This window comes from Pteropus medius, unplaced genomic scaffold (genome assembly GCF_902729225.1).
Source record: "Pteropus medius unplaced genomic scaffold, Ma_sr-lr_union100, whole genome shotgun sequence".
In the NCBI taxonomy this organism is placed as follows: domain Eukaryota; kingdom Metazoa; phylum Chordata; class Mammalia; order Chiroptera; family Pteropodidae; genus Pteropus; species Pteropus medius.
Window position 1 is genome coordinate 4,370,672 of NW_024350921.1, and position 7,862 is coordinate 4,378,533.

The following is a 7,862-nucleotide window of genomic DNA, read 5'->3' on the forward strand; positions in this document are numbered from 1 at the left end:
CATTTTGCCCACAGACTAGCTGGGTTCAAAGCATTTTGAATTGCAACTATTTCCCATCAATTCTAGGGTGGGGAAGCTTGGAGTTTCAGATCAGGATGGCATTGGTAAGAGGTAAAATAAGTCCATGTTCCTCTAATGCTTCTGTCTGTGCCCTATATAATTAGAAATATTTGCAAACAAATCTCTCAAAAATAAGAGAAAGGGATTTTGCAAAAATGGCAGATATATTAAACTGAAAGTCTGATGTTTATTCACTAACAGGAGCTGGTCATCTACAGTGCACTCCGTCCTTGGCCTTGGCATCAACCTGCTAAAAACGTTGAACATTTCTTTGTAAATGTATACCTGCACTTTCCTGATTCCAAAATTAGTACCTGATTCTATGTAATTATTTCTCTTACAGTCAGTTGTTTATTTCACCCCCACAGTTCTTTTTTAGGCTTAAAAACTCAAAACTTAACATACACCTAACATGAGGACACTATCTTTCGCTTAGACACTTAAGCAAGTCGAATAAAATACTTCATTTAATTTAAACAATTAAATTTAAGATTATAAAATTTAAGATAAAACAGAAGATCTAGGAGGGGGAAAACAATCATACTTTAAAAGATGCATAGTTTTAAGAAACTATCATTATCATGCATAAGATATTTTTATTCAAAAATATCAAGAATGATGCACCAAATCTGCAAATTAATCAAAAGTTTCTCAAAGGACACATATCTCCAAGATTTTGGAAAGGAACACATTATTTATTTATCTAAGCAGAGGTGCAGTAGCTTTGGAATGAGTTTGTCATTTTAGAGAAAACTTAAGCACTTGAGAAATGCTTGGATAATATAAACCTAGAGTATCAAATTTCAGTTGCAATAAGTGATAGATCAGAGACTGGCACACTTAAATCACCTCAGAAAGAGGGGACTCTCGGGGGGGAAGGGGAAGCTCCAGAAACATGTATGTACAAGAATTTCTAAGCTGGTTGCAGATCCCTCCCTAGATCCAGTTTAAGTCTTTGCCCCAGAGGAAGCCCTTTCCCACTTAATTATCCCCATCAGAAACCAAGCACAGACGACTGCTCTTCTCTGCATAAAAACCATTCATATATTTTGAAATATGAAATATCTCACCCTTGAACCCTCCAATCTAAAAATCCTCATTCCTCTATCATTACTTCCTAGGTGGTGTGCATTACATAAGAAATTCACCAAAGGCTAGTCTCCCTTCCAGTTCTCTCCCACAGTCTCCACCGCCTGTCTCTAAACTGTGGGCTCAGAGCTCCACTCAAAGCTGGTGCTCACATCACAATTTCTACCAGAGATTAAGCTCAAAACTCCTTGAAGCTTCGAGTGCACCAAGCAAAAAGGTAAAATGCTACAATTTTTATCAATCATAACAAAAACTGAATCAAAAATTGCAACATATTTGAGTGCCATTTTTAACCTAACCGTAAAATTCAAGGCAATTCACCTATTATGTTAGGGTTTTCTCCATTTCCATCGCAATATCCACGCACCATTGTCAACGGTTTTTCTAATGCATCAGTAGGAAATTCAAATCTTCATGTGTTGTAAAGATTTTGGTTGTTGGCTTCAAAAAATAATGAGGGAAGGAAAGTCAGTTAAAACAGGTTCAAGGCCATACATCCATTTTTCTTTTAAAAGAAATGTTAACCCTGAGGTCGCAACAGGATGACAAACAGCCTTTTAATCTATTGAAATTTTCCATTAGTCACAAATTCCATTTCAAAATGGAAAAATGTACTGAACAGAATTTCAAAAAAATTATGTATCAAGTAATCCGCACGAGGCTTTTCAAACCTGTAGAAAGTACTTAAAACAAAATGTTGCAAGTCCGCCAACCATACCCTTACGCCCGCAGAGTCCGCGGCGCTGAACCTCCGCGCGCCCCTTCCTGATCAGAACGCCAACAGCACTGAAAACAAAGATTTCGACCAAATATGGTTTGCTTCTCGCCGAATTTTCAGCATGACCAGTAAAAATAAGTTCACAAAAATCCTGCCAAGCACTTCTTCCCCCACAGTGCTTCTCTGGAAGTTCGGCCTGACCAAACAAATATGGTACTAGGAGAAGAGACCTGGAAGGCGAACACAAAAGTCTCATTTACATTCCTGGAAAGCACGGCTTCTCGCTGCTGGCTCTGGAAGGCACCACTTGTTCGAGCCGCGACGTTAACTTCACTCGGTCCCCCAGCACAGTCAAATCGGAACGCGACGGATGTTGCGATTCGTACCCAAAGAATGCATCATATATCCTCTTTGTACGCGGTGGAAAGTAAAAACGGATCAAAAGCAGTTCTCCCCGTACAAGTGCATAAGAATTAACACTCGGTATTTAGGATTCTCAAGATCTCTTCTGTCTCTAATTATAGCTACCGAAAACTAGAAATCAATAGAACACACTTTAAGCTTTACGAAGTGCAGTTTTGCATGGAGGTGGGGTCGAGAAAGACAATTAAAAATCTCGGATTATTTTCTAGAGCCAAAATAAAATAAAAATCACCATGACTGAGCCACAGGCGCACAACCGTGTCCACCTCATCCCAAAGCGCAAGCCCTCCTGTTCTCTCGCCCTCAAGAATTTCCTTGTTTCTCCCCCCAAAACCACCTTCAATGTCCCCAACACACAGGTCAGTCTCCCTGTAGCCGAGTCTAACTCCGTACGAGCAGCTCACATGCTGTGGCGACACCAAGGAAAACGCCGCCCCGCCGCGCGACCCCCGTACCCTCGCTCACCAACCTTCTCGGGACTCCGAGCCTGGAAGCGCCCGACACCGCGGTGCTCGGCGCCCTCCGGCCGCACGGCGCTGGAGTCGAGGACGTGCGTGTCACATTTTATTCTCCAGCAGCCGCTCGGGTGCGCGCGCCACGCGCTCCCACACTCACACGGACGCCCTCTGGAGCGGGAAACCCGGGCCGGGGGCGCACGCCGCGTGCCGCGTGCCGCGGAACTTGGGGGCTGCGGACGCCGAGAGCGCAGCTCAGATCCTCCTGCTCGTGTCCACCCGCGCCTCCTCCGAGCAGCCTCCTAGTGCCACCTCTCCGAGGGAGCCAGCAGCGATCCGCGCTCGCGTCCCGGGCGGCCTGCGGGATCACCTCTCCGGGGCCAGAGCTGCTCGGCACCGGGCGGCAGCTGCAGGCGCGGCGGGTGGCGCGGCCTCTGGGCGGCTCGGGGATACGGTCGGCTCCGCGCCGCGCGCCTCATTGTTCCCGGTGGCGCGCAGGCGGCGCGGGCGGCGGGAGGGACCGCGGCCTCGGGCCGCGAGATTAGGAGGAGGTTCCTGGCCCCCGCTCAGGGCCTGCACCGCGCCCCACCCCCGAGCTCCGCGTGCCCTCTCCGCCTACTCCTGGCCCCCTCTTCCTCCGCCATTGCCTCCCACCTCCCCCACCGGGCCTGGGCTCACCTAGCGGGCGGGCGCCCGGTACTGGGAAGTTGCACTGTCCGCGCCCCCGGCCGGGCTGGCCAGCCCGCCGGCCAGCGCAGGCGGGGTGCACGGCGGGACGCTCCCCAGCTGCGCGCTGACCCCTGACTCTGGCAAAGAGTAATTGCAGATGGGCAGCGTGGGGCGGTGCGGCTGCCTAAAAAGGCATACCTCTCCCCAGCCACTGCCTCCAGCCAGCCAGCCCCAGCTTCACGAGGGTTACCTGCACGGGCTCCTCCAGGCACTCAGCGGACATACAGGTCCTTGAAGGCGCAGGGATGAAGGAATGTGATGGGGCTGTGGGTGGCGAGAGGGGAGTCCAAGTGCCTGACTCCACGGGAGTCAGTCTTTGTGTATCCCGCTCGAACACACCCTCCTGGCAGCGCCCAACGCCGGGCTACCTGCACGCGAGGCAGCGCCCGCGAGCCAGCCGGGTGGGGCACGGAGGAGCGCAGCATCCTCCCCGGCCCGCTGGCTCCCTTTGTTCCTCCAGTTTCGGCTGGCTCCGCGCTGCCCCCTGGCCTTCTGTCCTGAGAGCTTCTCCGAAGCACCCGAGGGTCAGGGTTAGCCTTGAGAGGGGGCCACCTTCCACTTGGGAAGGACCTCTGGCCAAATCTAGTGAAATAATTCACCAGAGACCTCCACCTGCCCGCCCTTCGCGAGAGGGACGGGGAAAGTTCTTGGGACTGTGGCGCCCGAGGCTGCTCTCGCGGAGCGTGGAAAACCGGGTGTGAGCAGCTGGAGCCAGCGGGCGGGGCCACGCGGAGCAGCAGATCAGGTGTCCCTCTGCTATCGTGCGGAATGTCCATTTGTCACTGTGGCTCTCTTGCTCTTCCGAGGCAGCCGCGGCTGGTCCTGGGACAGAGACAGCGCCTCCCTTTGTTTGTTAGTAAACACACTCCTTTGAAGTTCAAGGGGGCTCCCCACGAAGGTGCGCGAAGGTGGTGGTGGGACTCGGTTCCCTATTCAGTGGTCCTCTTCGGGACACAGGAAGCTGTTCAGGTGTGGAGGTTTAGTTGGGTGAATTACCACATAGTTCCTACCAGTCTCAGAAGGACAAGAAGTTATCTGCCCGTCCCCCTACCCTGTCCCTTCACTCGCCTCATTCCAGGTCTCTGGAGGGGCTCCCATTTTGGAGACATAAACCCTCACTAAATTTACTATTTTAAAATTCGTATTTAAGTTCATTTAACTAATTGATCCATTTTAAAGAAAACAATTAACTGGATAACTAATTCATTAGCTATTTGAGTGCCAATTACAGTGCTAGGGACTCTGGGTTCAACAGAAGATATGTGAATGAGTTCAGAACCAGCATCCCCAAGATGTGCCACTTTGGTACATGAATTATGTCAACTGAAGGCTATTGATACCCCACAAGTTCAAGAGAAATGTTTTCCTCTCCCATAAAGAATTTATGAGAGTCCTTGCCCATAATAAGCATTATCACCAGAAATCAGTTTTTATGACCTATTTACAGGGCAGGGCAAACATCTATTTACTGAACATCTGCTCTTCTTATCCTCCTACAGTGACCATCCTCCCCTCTGAAGCTCCAAGTTACCTTACCTTATTCTTAGCTCAGAATGCCATATATGCCTCATTTTTCCTTTCTGGCTCTGAACCGTTCATATCGGTGGGGTTCTATATATATATATATATATATGTAATTAAATGTGGTCATTTTGTCTCGTTAATCTGTCTCATGCAGATTTTTTAGACCAGCTGAAAGAACTTTGAAGGGTAGAGGAAAGTTTCTTCCTTTCCCATATATGCAATAATATCACTTTCCTACCCTCAAGAAGCTTGCAAGAGTTTAAAACATCAGAGGGGTTCAGCTAAAACCTACTGGGAAAAAAAAGCATTGCACTCAGTCATATCGTGGAGTAGAAATACTTACTCAATATTTCCCCAATTATGGTAACTGCTTCTGACACCTGGAATTCTGCACAACTGCATGGAGGGACAATGTGTTATATGTCTTTTTTGTTTTTGTTTTTGTTTTGAAAACTATATTCCATAAATGTGAACTATGTTCTATGTAGCTAAAAGTATTTTTTTTTTTTAAAAAAAAGTGACATGATAGAATCCCATGCTAGTGGAGGTGAGGGAAGGAAATTATGCAGAAAAATCCACCCACCCCTTTATCAGCTGAGGAGCCCTGAGCAGTCTGAGTACTCAATGGACGTTGGTTTTCTCCTGAATAATGCATATAACAGGCTTATTGTAAGAAGTAGAGATCTTGTGTTAAAAGTGTCTCCCCTAGTGCCTGGAATGTGATACTTAATAAATTGTAATTAATAGATAATAGTAGCCAGTGTTAAAACACTCTGCGTGAAATAGAAGCATAATTTTAGAAACTTCTTATAGTGTATTTATTTGCATTTTATATACTTTCTGTTCCTTTATCTTAAATGCTGCAAAAGTTGATGTCTTGACTACCTCAAAGAAATTTTCAGGAGAAATTAGAATGGGCAAATAACAATTAACTTTATGCTTGTAAAAAAAAATTAGCACCCGAAGGCAAATATGCAAATCATCGGTCTAAAATTTTAAGTGGGTTGAGTTTATTATTTATGGTTGGGGTAATAAAGTGGGGCTAAACTAACTTAATCTATTGCTTCCTAGAGAAATAAGAGAACAAGTTGATATGCATAAAGCTATTAATTGACGATTGTTTCTCTCAAAGTGTGTGGTAAATAAAATATTTGACATCCCTTAGTTTAATTGTTTAGAGGCACTCCAAATAGGAGCAAATTATTTAATTTTTTTTATTAGTCTACAGATTCGTGAAACCTTCTCCGGACACTTCTGGCACGTTCCTTAAACAAAACAAAACAAAACAAAACAAAACAAAACAATAAACCTATTCCTACGAATAGGGGACATTAAAACATGCTTGCTGTTATCCATTTGCTCATAATAGCCTGAATTTCCTTTTCTGTTTTTAAACTCAGGGTTCATCCCCTGTCCTTTCTCATATGAACTATTGATGGATGGGCTGTGTTTTACAAGGGAACATTCCATCCATTTTCAGGAATTTCTCATAAGTGGTCAAATCAAGAAGCTCAGTGAGTCTTCCAGCTGAGAAGTATTTGGGTTGAGTAGGGAATAAAGAGTAAACATATTCCAACGGTACCTTTGCTGAATCTGGGCTATTTGTTTCCTTTAACTATGGTTTATAAAAAATATTTCTCTCCTATTTATTATGCCATTCAACTCTCATAATAAATAAAGAATTTTTACAGGTGGGGAAACCGAGGCCAACAGAAATAATTAGGACCATTTTCTCTAAGCATAATGTCTTTGGGTTCTATTTCCCTGAGATTGTCTTGCCACAGATGAAATTAGTACTTCATGAAGGACATCACTCGTCAATGTGTTTTTTATACTTAATCAGTGAAACAAATTTGTATGTGGTTATTGTAAGAAATGAATTTTGCATACTCACGTTTTTGGAACCCATTATAGTGCTAAGATCAGGAAGACATGTTTTTCCTAGCTAACTCATAGATTTTTTTTTTAATTAACTTATTTAGTTTTTAGAAATGTTGATAAGGAAACAGACCGCTACTAAGAAGCAATAACCTCAGCTATGTGAATGTGTATAGAGACCAGAATCTGAGGCCAGAACCTCCCCTATCCCCATTATTTCTTTCAATATTTTCAGGCGGAGAGAAAAATAAAATTGTTTTTAGCATCAGATATAAGAAAGATGCCTTTTTAGCATCAGACATAGAAAAGAACACACTGAGATGCAATGGGCTGCCCTCCGGCTCGCTGAGATCCATAGTCTGCCCTGGTCAGGGAAACATAGACACCTCAAGGTGGGGTCAGGGGGTCACAGCCTGACCAGTTGGCAACCAGCACCTTCTAGACATAGCAGGATAAAAACATGTCTGGTGTGAAAGAAATTTTCTTCCCTAATCTCTTCCTTATAGCACATAATCTAATGTTAAAAGGATAGAACTGAAGTCTAGGATATCTGAGATTTAGTTCTGACCTTGTTGCCTTGGTGAAGTTTTATATGGAATAAATCCATTTTATAGTTACCTCCAAGAATCTGAGCTCACGTCACAAGATTATAAACATTCACAAGGGCACAATATTTCACAATTTACGTAATGGCTTACCTGTCCATCATCTCATTGGATTTTTCCCAATTCCGAATCATGAAATGAAGGTGTGAGGGTATTAAGGGCCAAAAAGAGGTGGCCCTCTCACTTCTTAATTGTGTGGTATAAATGATAATATTTAACACTAATATTTTAAGGCCTAAATTCTAAATCCTTTATAACTATCAACTCATTTAATCTTCATAATGAGGTTTTAAAAATCTTTTTATTTTGAAATATTTTCAAACTTACAGAAAAATTGGGTAAATAATACCTTCATCCAGATTCTCCAAACATTGACACTTC

At 44.5% G+C, this 7,862-nt stretch overlaps 1 protein-coding gene across 4 annotated transcripts in view; it reads right to left on the reverse strand.

The window, feature by feature from the left end:
* Window positions 1–3,977, reverse strand: part of ST6GAL2 (ST6 beta-galactoside alpha-2,6-sialyltransferase 2) — a 66,672-nt gene extending 62,695 nt beyond the window's left edge. Inside the window, exons 1-2 of one of the 4 annotated variants that reach the window (XM_039840159.1) lie at window positions 2,760–3,318; window positions 1,471–1,590 (exon numbers count right to left, since the gene is read on the reverse strand). The gene's annotated coding sequence lies outside the window, so the exon portion shown is untranslated. Of the gene's footprint in view, window positions 1–1,470; window positions 1,591–2,759; window positions 3,319–3,423; window positions 3,569–3,664 lie in introns of those variants that run through there. The other 3 variants (XM_039840158.1, XM_039840157.1, XM_039840155.1) reach the window with 3 other exon arrangements.
* Window positions 3,978–7,862: the final 3,885 nt, after the last annotated feature.